Source organism: Rhea pennata, chromosome 9, assembly GCF_028389875.1.
Source record: "Rhea pennata isolate bPtePen1 chromosome 9, bPtePen1.pri, whole genome shotgun sequence".
Classification (NCBI taxonomy): Eukaryota; Metazoa; Chordata; class Aves; order Rheiformes; family Rheidae; genus Rhea; species Rhea pennata.
In genome coordinates, this window is record NC_084671.1 from 26,679,646 (window position 1) to 26,692,068 (window position 12,423).

Below are 12,423 nucleotides of genomic sequence, written 5' to 3' on the forward strand. Positions count from 1 at the left end.
TAAGATTTCAGTTACTCTCACTCCTATTGCCCATATTTCTGCAGGCATTACCAAAGGTCAGGCCAAGCTCCTATGCATCAAGAGTATATGGACAAGAGGAGACAAAGCCATAGGGCAGGGAAGGAAGGAGACTAAGCAAAGACTATGAAGCTTTCACTATTCCCAACCAAATCCAACTCCAGCCAGACAGTTCTAGAGAAGAAGCATTTATATTTGGAAAACATAGCTCCTCTTTCCTACCAGCAACAGCAGAAACAGAATCTGTAGAGAAATAAATATTTTCAAAATCAAATACACTGTAGCCAAAGCCCAAACAAAGAAACACTTGAAGCATCACCTACAGAAACTGGTTGATTAGACTTTAAGAAACCATAAACACAGATGGTAAGAAGCTTTACTGTATCAAAACATTATACCTTAGTTTACCCCAAGGACCAAATAAGGATCTTCGTAAGGTCATGTATACTTTGCATGAAAGGGTGACAGAAAAGGGAACAAACAAAACATGGGAAGATAAAAGTGAAACGGGGAGGTGAGGGAGGGGGAAGACCAGACAAGGGAAAATGGTTCCTTTCTTATGCATCTATCACACAAGCAACTATACTAAAAGAAAGCAAGATGATCAACAGCCCAAGTTAGAAAAACATCTTTTGGGCATGCAGATTACAGCTGTAGAACTTCCAGCAGCCTAAACCTAACAAGTGCTTGGCTCACACATTTTTACTGCATGCCTTCCAAGCTCCTTATTGAATATATGCTATTAATTTTTTCCTGTGCTCTCAATATAGTTTATTCACAGACTATAATAATTTTATTTTCACAAGAACGCTGTACAATGAAACGTATTATGCCCATTACATGTACCAGAAAGTAATACACAAAGATCAGAATGAAAATATCCTGCTAATTTCATAGACCTAATTTGAGAAGATTCTGGTCCAATTTTTTTTTTAGTAGCTGATGTTTCATTAGTACATTCAAAGCATATCCATTCATCAGTTCTGCAAATCAAACTACAGAGGTGAAGTTAGGTATCTAAAGGATAGGAAATATAGCAGCCACATGTGAAAATACTGTGGGGCAAGCCATGCAAGCCATCATGGACACTCTGGCACAGACAAGCCTTAAATGGATGGCTGTCTTCATGGATGGATCTCTTCCTGCAATGACCATGTCCTGGGGGGAGGAGGGGGAAAGGTTGCTCCGAGAGTCATACTATCCCCGTGTGAATCACCAGGGAACCTGGGGTCTTGGCTCCCCTAATACAAAAGCTAACTTAGTATCAGTAATACTGGAAAAGCTGACACTGAACGTTAAACTACAATGCAAATGGACACCAGAAGCATCATATGCAAGCATGAAGCATTGAAATAATGGTTACAAGAACAGTTTACTAGTTACAGACCCGCTGGCCCCACCTCGCCTTAGCCTATGGGCTGCTTTCCCAACAACTGAGGATACTGTTTCACCTTTCTCTACCAGACTCAGAAGCCCTTCAGTGCTTACAAGCATCTTCACAAAGGTTTTGTTAATCTCACTCCATCATGCTGCAAAATAGTTTTCCTTGTGTCTCTTTTCAACCACGATATTTTGTCCTGACATCCCTTCACTGGCTCCCTCTTCTCCCTTACTCATTCAAGTAAGACTTACTACCTTCCTGGAAGTTGTTTTGACTCTCTGAAGCTTGAATTGAAAGCTAGATACCTGTAAGTGGCTGAAATTGTAGCTGAAAGAGAATCAGATCTACAGACCTGAGCATAAGTAACACATGAACTTACCCTGACAGGCAATATTATCCAAAAATAAGACATGCATGAAAAAATAAATTATACACAAAGCACAGCTGAGAGAAAGACTTTGAAGGAGGCACTCTAGAAACGGGTAACTAGGGGTGAGAACTGGAAAAAGAAAGACTCAAGGAAGCAAAGACAGCAAGTGTTCAAGGAGAACACGCTAGCCATGCCAAAGCAGACAAGACAGGCAAAAACAAAAATTGATGATGCTTTTGTAAAGAAGCAGTCATAAGGCAAGAGCCCAAAAACCAGAGAGGAACTTCTGAGGGTGACTACCCTGAGCACTCAATCACTGTATAAAGGAGAAGCTGTACTAACTGGAAAGGCAAGTTGGAATGGACTAGGGGACGCTTGCACTGTGAAAAGAAAGAGTCAGGGTGGAGCAAGCAAAAGGCTGTGGAACTGAGAGATTTGACCTGATCATTTGTTCCCTTTTAAGTATTTTGGCCCAGCCAAATGTACTAAGCTATCAGATCTTTATCATCTTGTTAACTTCCTTAGGAGCTAAACTTCAATATTAATAATTAAAATGTTCATTTTGCTCCTTTTTAATCTAGGCTGCTGCCTCCATATTCATCAGATGGCAAATTACATAAAGAATAATATATACCTCATTACTGTCACCAAATTATATATGGAGGGAAAGTCCCTTTCTGAATTGTTAGGCTTTTGTAAAGTAAGTATTTCTACAAAATTGTCCTATTTTTTATTTTTATTTATTTTTTTAAGTTATCTGCACAACCGCAAATTTTACAGGGACACATAGCACACAGGTAGAGTCTTAAGTTTAACCAAGAAACTGAGGCTGTATTTTGATAATATCTAGTCAGAACTACTGCTTGGGCAAGAGTGGTGGCTTCCCACCACTCCTCCTTCCCCTTTTCGCCAAGATTTTCTTCAAGTCAATTCCTTGATCAAGATGCCAGTGCAACCCCACAAGCACAGGCAGTTTTCCATAGCAGTTCCAGGAAAACTTCATAAACTGGAATTGCTTCATAAACTAGAATTGAGACCCTGTTTTCCTACAGTGGACTGCAGCCACAGATCCGCTATCAGCGCATAGGACTGTAGTAGTAAGAAATCACATCAGCCCATCATCAAGCTGCAGACTGACAGGGGGAAAAAAATATTCTTTCTATTTTCTCAGCAGCTTAGTACTTTGCAAGTCAGAAGTCCATCCTCTAAGCGCACAAAATGTAATCCAATAGAGCTAAGCCTTTAAGTGGCTTTCACTCAAAATTAACAGGTAATATTGTAGGTACAGAGGTTGCTATCAGCAACATTCCCTTTATTCATTTACTTTAGGTACAATGTTTATTTTAGTTAACTTACAGTTTTTAAGATTATATTTAAGTTTGGCTATCTAGGACCTGACAAGTCTATTAAAGCCCACAAAAAAGTGTGCTTCAGATACAGGTTGAAGCTTGATTCTACTGGCTAAATTTATGTTTTAAATTGCATAAGAAAATATTTCAGATAAAATCTAAGAGAAGGTCTGTAATAACAAAAATTATTTTACTATGGCACACTTCAACACCAAGCTCCGCTCTTTTAAATATACAATTATTTAAGAACAATCGAAACAAGAAGCTGTTCTTAGGAGACTCACAGATCTGCACTGTCATGTTTTCCAGACTTTGCACAACCTCAGGATTTACACAAAATCCAATATCATTATTTATAGAACTGTCCTTTATTCACAGGCACTTGAGTTAGATTTTCAGACTATGTTAAGTTCTTGTATCTCTGTTACAGAATTATTTCAATTTATAGAATACGACTATGCAGCCCACCAAAATGTTTTGCTAACTGTTTGCAGGGTGGGGATTATAACTGATTCTTAGAATCCCAAATTGAGTCTAAACAAGGATCGCATCCTGGGTTTCCCATCTATTCTTTCCTACAGACAAATAAAATAAATTAAATTAAACAAGATTTAGATTCTGTCATTGTGACTTGCAGCTTTGGGGCTGCTACACTTAGATTTTTTTAAAAATTAACTTTGGAGGCCTAAACCTTGGAAAAACATACCACTGATCCTTCTTTTACACAGCCATTTTATATCAAAGCAGCCTACTGTTTGATCTGAGATGTTTATGAAGAACAGTATCACTTCCTTCCCTTTCAAGGGAGCTCTCTTGTTACTGTAGGTTTGAAACAGCCATTTTAACTTAGAAATTGGTTGCAAATTTTTAAGAAACAGAAAACAATGGAAATTTACTGCAAGTAGATTTAAGAGCAATGAATTGGGTTTTCCTTAAATAAACTTGGAACAGGAACTGAACAACAGAGCTCCACTACTCAACAGCAACATTACATCAAGATGATACTACTTTATGTTCCATGATGACTGCAGAGAACATTCAACAAAAGCTACCAGAGCTAGCTATAATCAGTGCCAGTAACTGTGTTAAAAACACATTACAAGTTGACTGAATCATTAATGCTGATTTTCTATAATTCTTAATATATAAAGGAAGTTCTAGAACTGTAAAGAAACTACCTTTTAAATTTTTGGCACAGTGGTAGACAGGATGACTCAGGCAGCTATATTATTAGTCTATTCAGTATTAGACATTGGCTAAAGAAGACAACACTGATTAAAGGACATCGATATAATTAAGGCCAATCAACATGAATTTGCAGAAGATATCCAATCAAAAAATAATTTTGTAAGATTGGATGTTTCATTGCTCAAGTGAGTAGGTGAAATAAATTTCAATTTCTGAAGGAGATTTCAATTAGAAAGTAGAACATCAAAAAAGATGACTTTTTTAAAAAAAGAAAATACTTTCAATCCATTCTTCAAAAGAATCTACAACAACCAGTCTCAGAAGGAAAATATTCTCAAAACATACAGCAAATACAAAGGTAAAAAGGTATCCTCCACTTCTATAGAAGCTATAAGTGTTTCATACTACGTCTAAAACCTGTAGATGACAATAATGAAAATGGTAGATAATGGAAATGACACATCATCAATGAAACTATTATGAATTATTCAATACTCAGCCCAGTATAGCAGGTCACACTTAATAGGGCCAAACACACAAAAGACTCGTGAACAGAAAATATTAGGTGATATATACCTGACGCAAGACTATTCTGGAAAATATTCCAAGGGGGGTGGGGGTGGAGAAAACAGACCTGAAAACAAGCTGAGATTTATGAATCTATCTGCTGAATAGGAACATATGACACAACACTGACTAGAAAGGCTGAATCTGTGTAGAGAAATAAGAAACTCTGAATTATATTGCTGCAGGGGTATGTGCCCAGTTGTATTGTCTGTAAGCCTGATAAAGCAGAAAGTGTTCAAAATTTGATAAAACATGACAGATAAATTTTAAAGTGGAGAGGGGAAAAAATACCAGAGCTTTATTTATTGAGCATCAAGAAAAGTTCAAGTTTCATCTTGCTCAGTCTGTAAATGTTTATGCAGGTAAAAAGGCCTGAAGACCCAGGTTTATCAGTGAAGGGACCGAAGCAAGAAATTCAGAAATAAGTAAAATAATAAGTTACTTTCAGGTCAACACTAGATGATTTTCTAAAAAGTATGTTCTAATTTAAGCAGAAAATTAAATCAAGCAAAAAAAATGTTATTTGTATTATACAACATGCCAGAGAACTCACAGTAGTGTCTTTGGGCCTATCAAGCCTTTATCCTGATAAAATTGGTAAATTTTTCAACCTCTATTTATGCACATGTCAGGAGAAGAGTTTTTCCTAAAGAGACAATGCCTAAACCATGCATTGCAAAACTCAAAGCATTGCAAAAATGTTTCAGTCCTTCAATAGTTTATGGTCCAGAATTACTGCCTGTAGCATTCTCAAATGGCAGAAGCAAACTGCCCATCCTCTGCTCACATTTACAGATCGAGCTAAAACTTTATGGACTCCTGCAGCTTGCAACATGTTCCACTGCAGTCCAGAATGGCAAACCTAAGTAGGTGGCTACCTGGGCTACTATGTTCCCCCCAGCCAGGAACATAAAACATCACATCTCCAGATACTTCCCTCCTTTCCTACCTGCTATTGTGGACTTGGTGGTTAGCAGTGCAGAAGTTATCCACCCCTTGTTTCACTTGAACACAAGTAAGCATGTAAGCTTTTCCCAACTTCTCAGTTGAAAAGTAGCATGACCTCCACCTTTATTACAAGGCTTCCACAGCCAAAGGTGGACACCAAGGATTAAGCTCCAAGCAGAGTCAGGGGACCACACCCTTGGCCCTGCCACTGGTTGGAATGCAAACCATTGCTCATTGGAAATCCTGTCCCAAAGTTCTGCCAGTACTCTACTCTTTTCCATTTGAAAATCATTTTCAAATCTGCCTGTAGCTTGTACATAGTAAATTTCTTGGTAGGGAAATATTTATTAGTCTGCGCCATTCCACAACATTACAGATTAGGATGCTAAGCCTGTCCACCCGCACACTGTGGGTTCCTGAACTAGGACTTCACTTCCTGCAGCGAGACTACAGGCCTGCAACCAAAAACTCGCTGCAGCATTTCTCTCCCAGTTGTCACATTGCATTATGCAGCCCACAGGTTCATTCAAAATGGCAGAACAAAGCTTCAGACTGTATTTACCAAGAAGATGCACTGAATTAACACAGCTGGGTTATGATTTTTTGGTTTTGTTTTTAATATCATTTATATTAGCAGCTTCTTTGGGCTCTGTAGAAATTCTCTCTCTATTCTTTCTTAAGATTTCCCATGCATACAGTTGAGATGTTCTGCACTTAAAAAAAAAGTGAAAAAGGGTATCTATTAAGAAGTCTTGAGAGAAAATTGCTATGTATATCAGACTGCTTAATCATTTGCAAAATTAGACATTAACTTGCTACTACATACGAATTAAACACTTTAATAGCTTATTAGCACTCTTTCTGTCAACATTGTTAGATATTCACAGCTTATGAACTAACAGAAGAATCATATCTTTGCAAACTGACTTGCAATGTTATACTGATCCTGCCTTGTTATTTCTAAAACCTACTATAACATAAACAATATAGATAATCACACATATAGATGATTCAGCATTAACTTAGCCTAATGTAAAAGCTTCCACTGTTTTTTTAATGGTAGTTGAACCAGGCCTCAGTCTGATTTCTTAAATCAGGTTATTAGTCTCTTATACTTAAAAACCTTGCCATATGCCATTTCCCTGATCAGCCTTGCTCACTATCATATGCCTTATTAACAATTTAGCACTGAAGTTAGCCCTGCTTTGAGTAGGAGGTTGGAGCAGATGACCAAAGATCTCTTGCAATCTAAATTATTCTGATTCTGCGATAAACTGCTCACAAATCACAGGTTTGATCACATCCTTTACTCACCAGCCCCTTGGCACATTATATCCTGATGGAAGTTTGAAGTTACATAAATTCAACTACCCATTCATTAAAAGTACACTTTTTCCTCCTATTTCTTCTCATCAGAAGAGACACACCACCATATACAGACCACAAATTTACTTTCCTCCAATATAACCTACATATGTAGATATATAGCATCAGAACATTCCAGTCCCACAAATTAGTATTTTCATCATAAAGTACTATCAATACCATGAAAGGGATTTCAATCTGTCATCGACACTAGGAAGAAAAAAATTCTTCACAGTAGCCACAACTTGAAATAAGAATTTTCCTATTGAATAGAGCGGCCAAATATACAATTGCAGAAAATTAATTTTCAAACTGCAATGTGTCATGCTTACTTTCACTTCAGTAAAAGCCATTTAACATTCAAAATGATTTTCTGATTGGCCTATTTTCATAACAAATTTATATATATATATGTATTTATACACACACACACACATATATATATATATTTGTGTAGGTCAGCTTACCTGCTTACAGTGACAACTTAAATATACAAAAACCACTGCTGAGAGCAGCAAATAATCACTTTCTTGTTTGCCTAGATTCTTGAGAACATACGGCCAAAAAGATAGTAAACTCACAATGCATGACTATTAACAATTAGCTGAGGGAATCAAAAGCTAGTATATGATCCAAAAGGTACTGTTAACACAGTAGCATTTTAGATACACTTTCTAAATGCCCAGCAAAATGTCTCATTGACCTACAGGCCCCACTTGCTTTACAGACCTCCGGGCATCCTTTATACTTTTCTCTACAATCCTCTGAGGTCTAGATAACCAGCTTCTATACATTTCAAGCATTAATGACTTAAAGATTATTCCTGAAAATACACACTTTGATTTCACATTTGCCAAAAATCTCAAATATAATAAAGCAATCTGCGTATCCTTTTCATATGAAAAGTAAAGAAGAGAAAATTTTCAATGGCAGTCTAATTTCTCACAGAAATCAAACCACTGCTGGAGAGTTTATATTCAAGGAATGTTTAATGACCTTTAAAAAGAACAGATTGACAGGCCTCTCTTTGCAACAGAGAGAACCGGACACATTTTGTAATCAACACACTGGCAATCTCAGCTACTAACAAAACAATGCAAATAAAACAAAAACAAATTATTTTGTTTTTTTTTTTTACAGTCTTCTGCTATTACCTGACATAAAGGAGAAAAAATGAATTACGGTGAACTCCATGGTTGCACGTGCATATGCACACACACACAAATACACATGCACACACACACACATGCATTACAATCAACCACAAGAGGGCCGGAGTTGTATAAATCGTGTAATTTAAAACATTTAATTCTTCTTAGTTCCATCTACAAGTACACCTTGAGCAAGCTTGCTAACAGTTCTCAGTTCTGATTTTCAAGTCAGGTCGTTTCTGCAGCCAAAGACTTCAATATTTGACTGCAGAGAAGGAAAAGAAAGGTTAAGCTAGCTTGATAACTGACTTCACTCCCATGAAAACACATAGTATCATCCCCTCTGCACCATGTCACACACCTAAGTTTTCAACTGTTACTCAGTGAATAAAAATAAATCAATTGCAAAGGAATGCAAAGAAAGAGATTCCTTTCAACAAAAATGCTTTTTCAATAACAAGGAGATAAATTTCTCCTTATCAAAACACTCAATAGATCTCCAGCAAGCTATGCAGGAAGAAGAAAACACATCAGACTCATGCTTTGATGTTTATGATCGGAAATTTTGTTGTTCAATCTCTTCCCTCTGCCTAGCTCTATCCGTAAAATAAATATGGTTTATCTCCATTCATCTTTGTGCAGGAGCACTAAAAAAGAAACAAAAGTATAGATTAAACAAATGCTAAGGAAAGGAATTTTTAAGCTCAACTGTAGGAAGATTAAGCTTTATACTTAAAACTGGAAGGGATTTTAAGGACTTCAGTGCAAGAATAAGAAAAGTGCATCTGATAGTTAATTGAGCTTATAAGATCAAACGAAAGTAGGCAGAATCAATTTTCTTATTCTTGATATTTCAAACAAAAAAATCCAAAGAGCCGGAGGCCTGAACCACTTTAAAGAACGGTGAATAAGGGAAGGAAAAGACCGTGGTCCATGTGTCTAACTCATATTCATAGATTACTATGAACTGATTTTGCCAACTGTTTTCCCTCTGTATATTAAAAAAAGTACTAAGATCTTTCAGCAGAGGTACATACTAGCAAACAACCTCTTCAGCCAGTCTATGTGGCTACCCCAAGGAGATGTTCTGTAAGACTTTGGTATCTAGTCTGTTTTAGAAATTAAGTATCTATACATCCTAAAAGTGCTGCCACCTTTTTTCTCACATTCAGGTTTAAGAACCTCCGGTTTCTGATACAGTTCCATTTAGACAACTGACCTTAGAAGACAGCAAGAGAAATAAAGCACTAGTGCTTATTCTGAATGCCTTAAAAAATCTTCCACATAGAACCCTTTTTAACTCCTCTTTGACAGCCAAATCCTTTCATCTATCCAGAACTTAATTTATTACAAAAACTAAGGTAAAACCTCAACTCATTATTTATAAGTAGCTTTTTCACTTCTGCCAACATAAAACATACAGTAAATGAAGTCTTTAGGAAGGGAATAAAACCACTAAGTATCTGAGGATACTTTAAAGTTCTCTTAAGAGGTAATTAAGATCTGCAAGAATCTGAGAGTTTTTACTGAGGTATCAAAATGTTTCTGGGGGCATCCTGAAAAATATGTTATCATTGCAATATGACTATTTTGCACTTTATTTTGGTATTCTTACTTTAAAAGAAGGACTCAAAAAATTATTCAAGAAAGGACCTAGAAGAAAGAGTGATAAACTTCCCTATAGGCATGTCTATGAGCTCAAGTGTTGGGAGAACTTGAGCAGGTCTTAAAATTAAGGAAACCTAGTGTTCACACACACATTGTCAGACACGTAAAGGTGTTGTCAGAAAGTCTCAACATAGAGAGCAGGTCTGGCTGAAGGTGACAGCTGACATTCAATTTCTGTGGATAAACCTCTACCTTCTTTTTAATATATATGGCCATTATACTGAGCCTTTGCTTTCAATCACAGATTCAGTAAGGAACTAACACTGACACACCTAAATTTGGACATTAACTAACTTGCAGGACTCACAGGGATATGAGCCAGGTGGAGAGTGTGCAGAAGAGGCAACAGACACTCTAGCATTTCTGTTGAAACCAGTAGGACTGACTAAGGCATACATTTTTACCTCAGCATCAGCTAACTGATGAAAGGAGATAGAGTCAAGTGAATACCAGTAACACCAATACCTCATAACACTAGAGTTGTTATCTATTGCAACCACTGCTCAAAAACAGAGCTCAAGAATACCCAAAACTAAGCTCTCGTTAGGGACTAAAACGACCAATTTTGTTTACAGAGGACCCAAGTTATCACTCCATACATATACCAAATAGTCTACTCAAAAAACAGCAACTAAGTTTGTGTTTATTAAGGAGTAACTTAAAAACAGAAAGCAATCAGAAGAGTTATGGGGAAAGGAAAAAAAAAAAATCACACGTACTTTCCAGGAACTTGCCCAAGTCAGCTCCTGAAGCAAGAAAATAGAATGAGCAGCAAAAAGTTAGACAGAAAAACATAAGCAGAAATCAAAAGTTTGTTCCCCTCCACCCCAAGAAAACAGACACATAAGAATTAGGGTAAGAGACAGTACTATTATAACAGCAAACCGAGGACAGCAGGCCAAAGACTACTGGTGAAAAATTAGGTTTTATTCCATAAGCGTCACTTGGCAATGTCTCCTCTTGGCCTACAACTTGCCCCACTTCAAAGCGCAGTTACACAGAGTTGAAAGAGTGGAGACTACTTTGTTGATACTGAAACTACTTGTCTTGGATCAATACCAAATGTACACAATCCTGATCGATGCGCTCTTCAGCCTGCCAAGGCCTCTCCAGTCAAACACTGCTGGTCATTGCTGCTCTCAGCACCCTCCTGCCTGTGGGAGGAAGGCTCGAGTGCATGACCAGCCCCCTCCTTCCACAGCTCCTGCAACCTGACAGGGCCGGGCGTGCTCGGAGCCGGGCACGGAGGCTTCAGTGAGGACGCACCTGCCCGCGGCACGGTCAAAACTCAGGCCCAGCGCCACAGGGCGGGGAGAAGACGAGCGAGTTCACCCGGGTCAGCACAAGGGGAGGCGGCGCCCGGGCCGCAGCTGCCAGCCCCGCAGGCTGCAAGGCGACGCGGCGCCCCGCCGCTGCCTGACAGGCACCGTCCTCCCACCGGGAGTGGCTGCCAAGGGGCCGTGCGGACGGGGCAAGGCCCGCACACTGGGGCCAGGCCCAGCGAGGCCCGCGGAGCGCAGCGGCGGCCGCGGGGGGCCCGCGCCGCCAGCCTGGCCCGGGGCGGCCTCCCTCCCGCTAGGCCGCAGGGCGCCCCTGGCTGCGGCACCCCCGGCGCTGGGCGGACAGGGGCCGCGAGGGCCCGGCGCGGGGGCTCGGTGCGGCCCGGCAGGCGGGCGCGGCGAGGCGGCGGCGGGGCGGGCGGCGGCGGTACCTGCGCTCCCGGACGGAGAGTCCCTCACGGCCACAGCGACTCCTCAGCCCCAACAACACAAGATGGCGGTTGCGCCGCCACGCAACGTCACGTGAGCTCGGGCCCCGCCCCCCCCGGCCTCCGCCTCGGGGACCCGGATGGGAAACGGGCGTCTCTCCCCTACCTCCTCCCCCCGCCCCCGCCGAAGCGCCGCCCGCGTGACGACACCGGGCGGGGGCGGCCTCGGGCGCGTGCGCGTGCGCGCGCGCCCGCGCCCGCTCCCCCCCCCTCCCCCCCCCCCCCGCGGCGGCGCGAGCGCCGCCTGTCGGAGGCGGGCGCCAGCGGGCGCCGCGGCGCCGCAAAGCCCTGTGGGAAGGAGGCGGTGCTGGGCGGCGCGGCGGTTGCTGCCGTTAGCCGCCCCCCGCAGCTCCCTTTAGCTTCCCCCTGGGCACTTCCATCTTGTCGGCGGCGTTAGAAATGCGCCCGATGCCGCCTGGCTGCGGGAGCTGGCGGCGCGCGAAGTGTTTGCGCGGGGTGTTGCCGTGCCGGTCCGCGCCGCGGCCCCCGTGGGACAGGCCCTGCCGCCACCAGTCGCGAGAGGGCCCCGCTGCTGCTGCTGGCAGCGAGAGAAGAGGCGCTGCGTGGCACAGCATCTCTTCTGATACCGAACTTCCTGATGGAAAAATTGTCAGGAGCCCACAGCACTCTTGTTCAGCTAAAAATACTTC

The 12,423-nt window shown here is 41.0% G+C and overlaps 1 protein-coding gene across 14 annotated transcripts in view; it reads right to left on the minus strand.

The window, feature by feature from the left end:
• GIGYF2 (GRB10 interacting GYF protein 2) overlaps nt 1-11,790 on the minus strand; it is a 79,527-nt gene extending 67,737 nt beyond the window's left edge. For 8 of the 14 annotated variants that reach the window (XM_062583239.1, XM_062583234.1, XM_062583242.1 and 5 more), the window contains exons 1-2: nt 11,717-11,782; nt 10,725-10,751 (exon numbers count right to left, since the gene is read on the minus strand). The gene's annotated coding sequence lies outside the window, so the exon portion shown is untranslated. Of the gene's footprint in view, nt 1-10,724; nt 10,752-11,716 lie in introns of all 14 variants that reach the window. The other 6 variants (XM_062583245.1, XM_062583244.1, XM_062583232.1 and 3 more) reach the window with 3 other exon arrangements.
• Between the last annotated feature and the right edge of the window lie 633 nt (nt 11,791-12,423).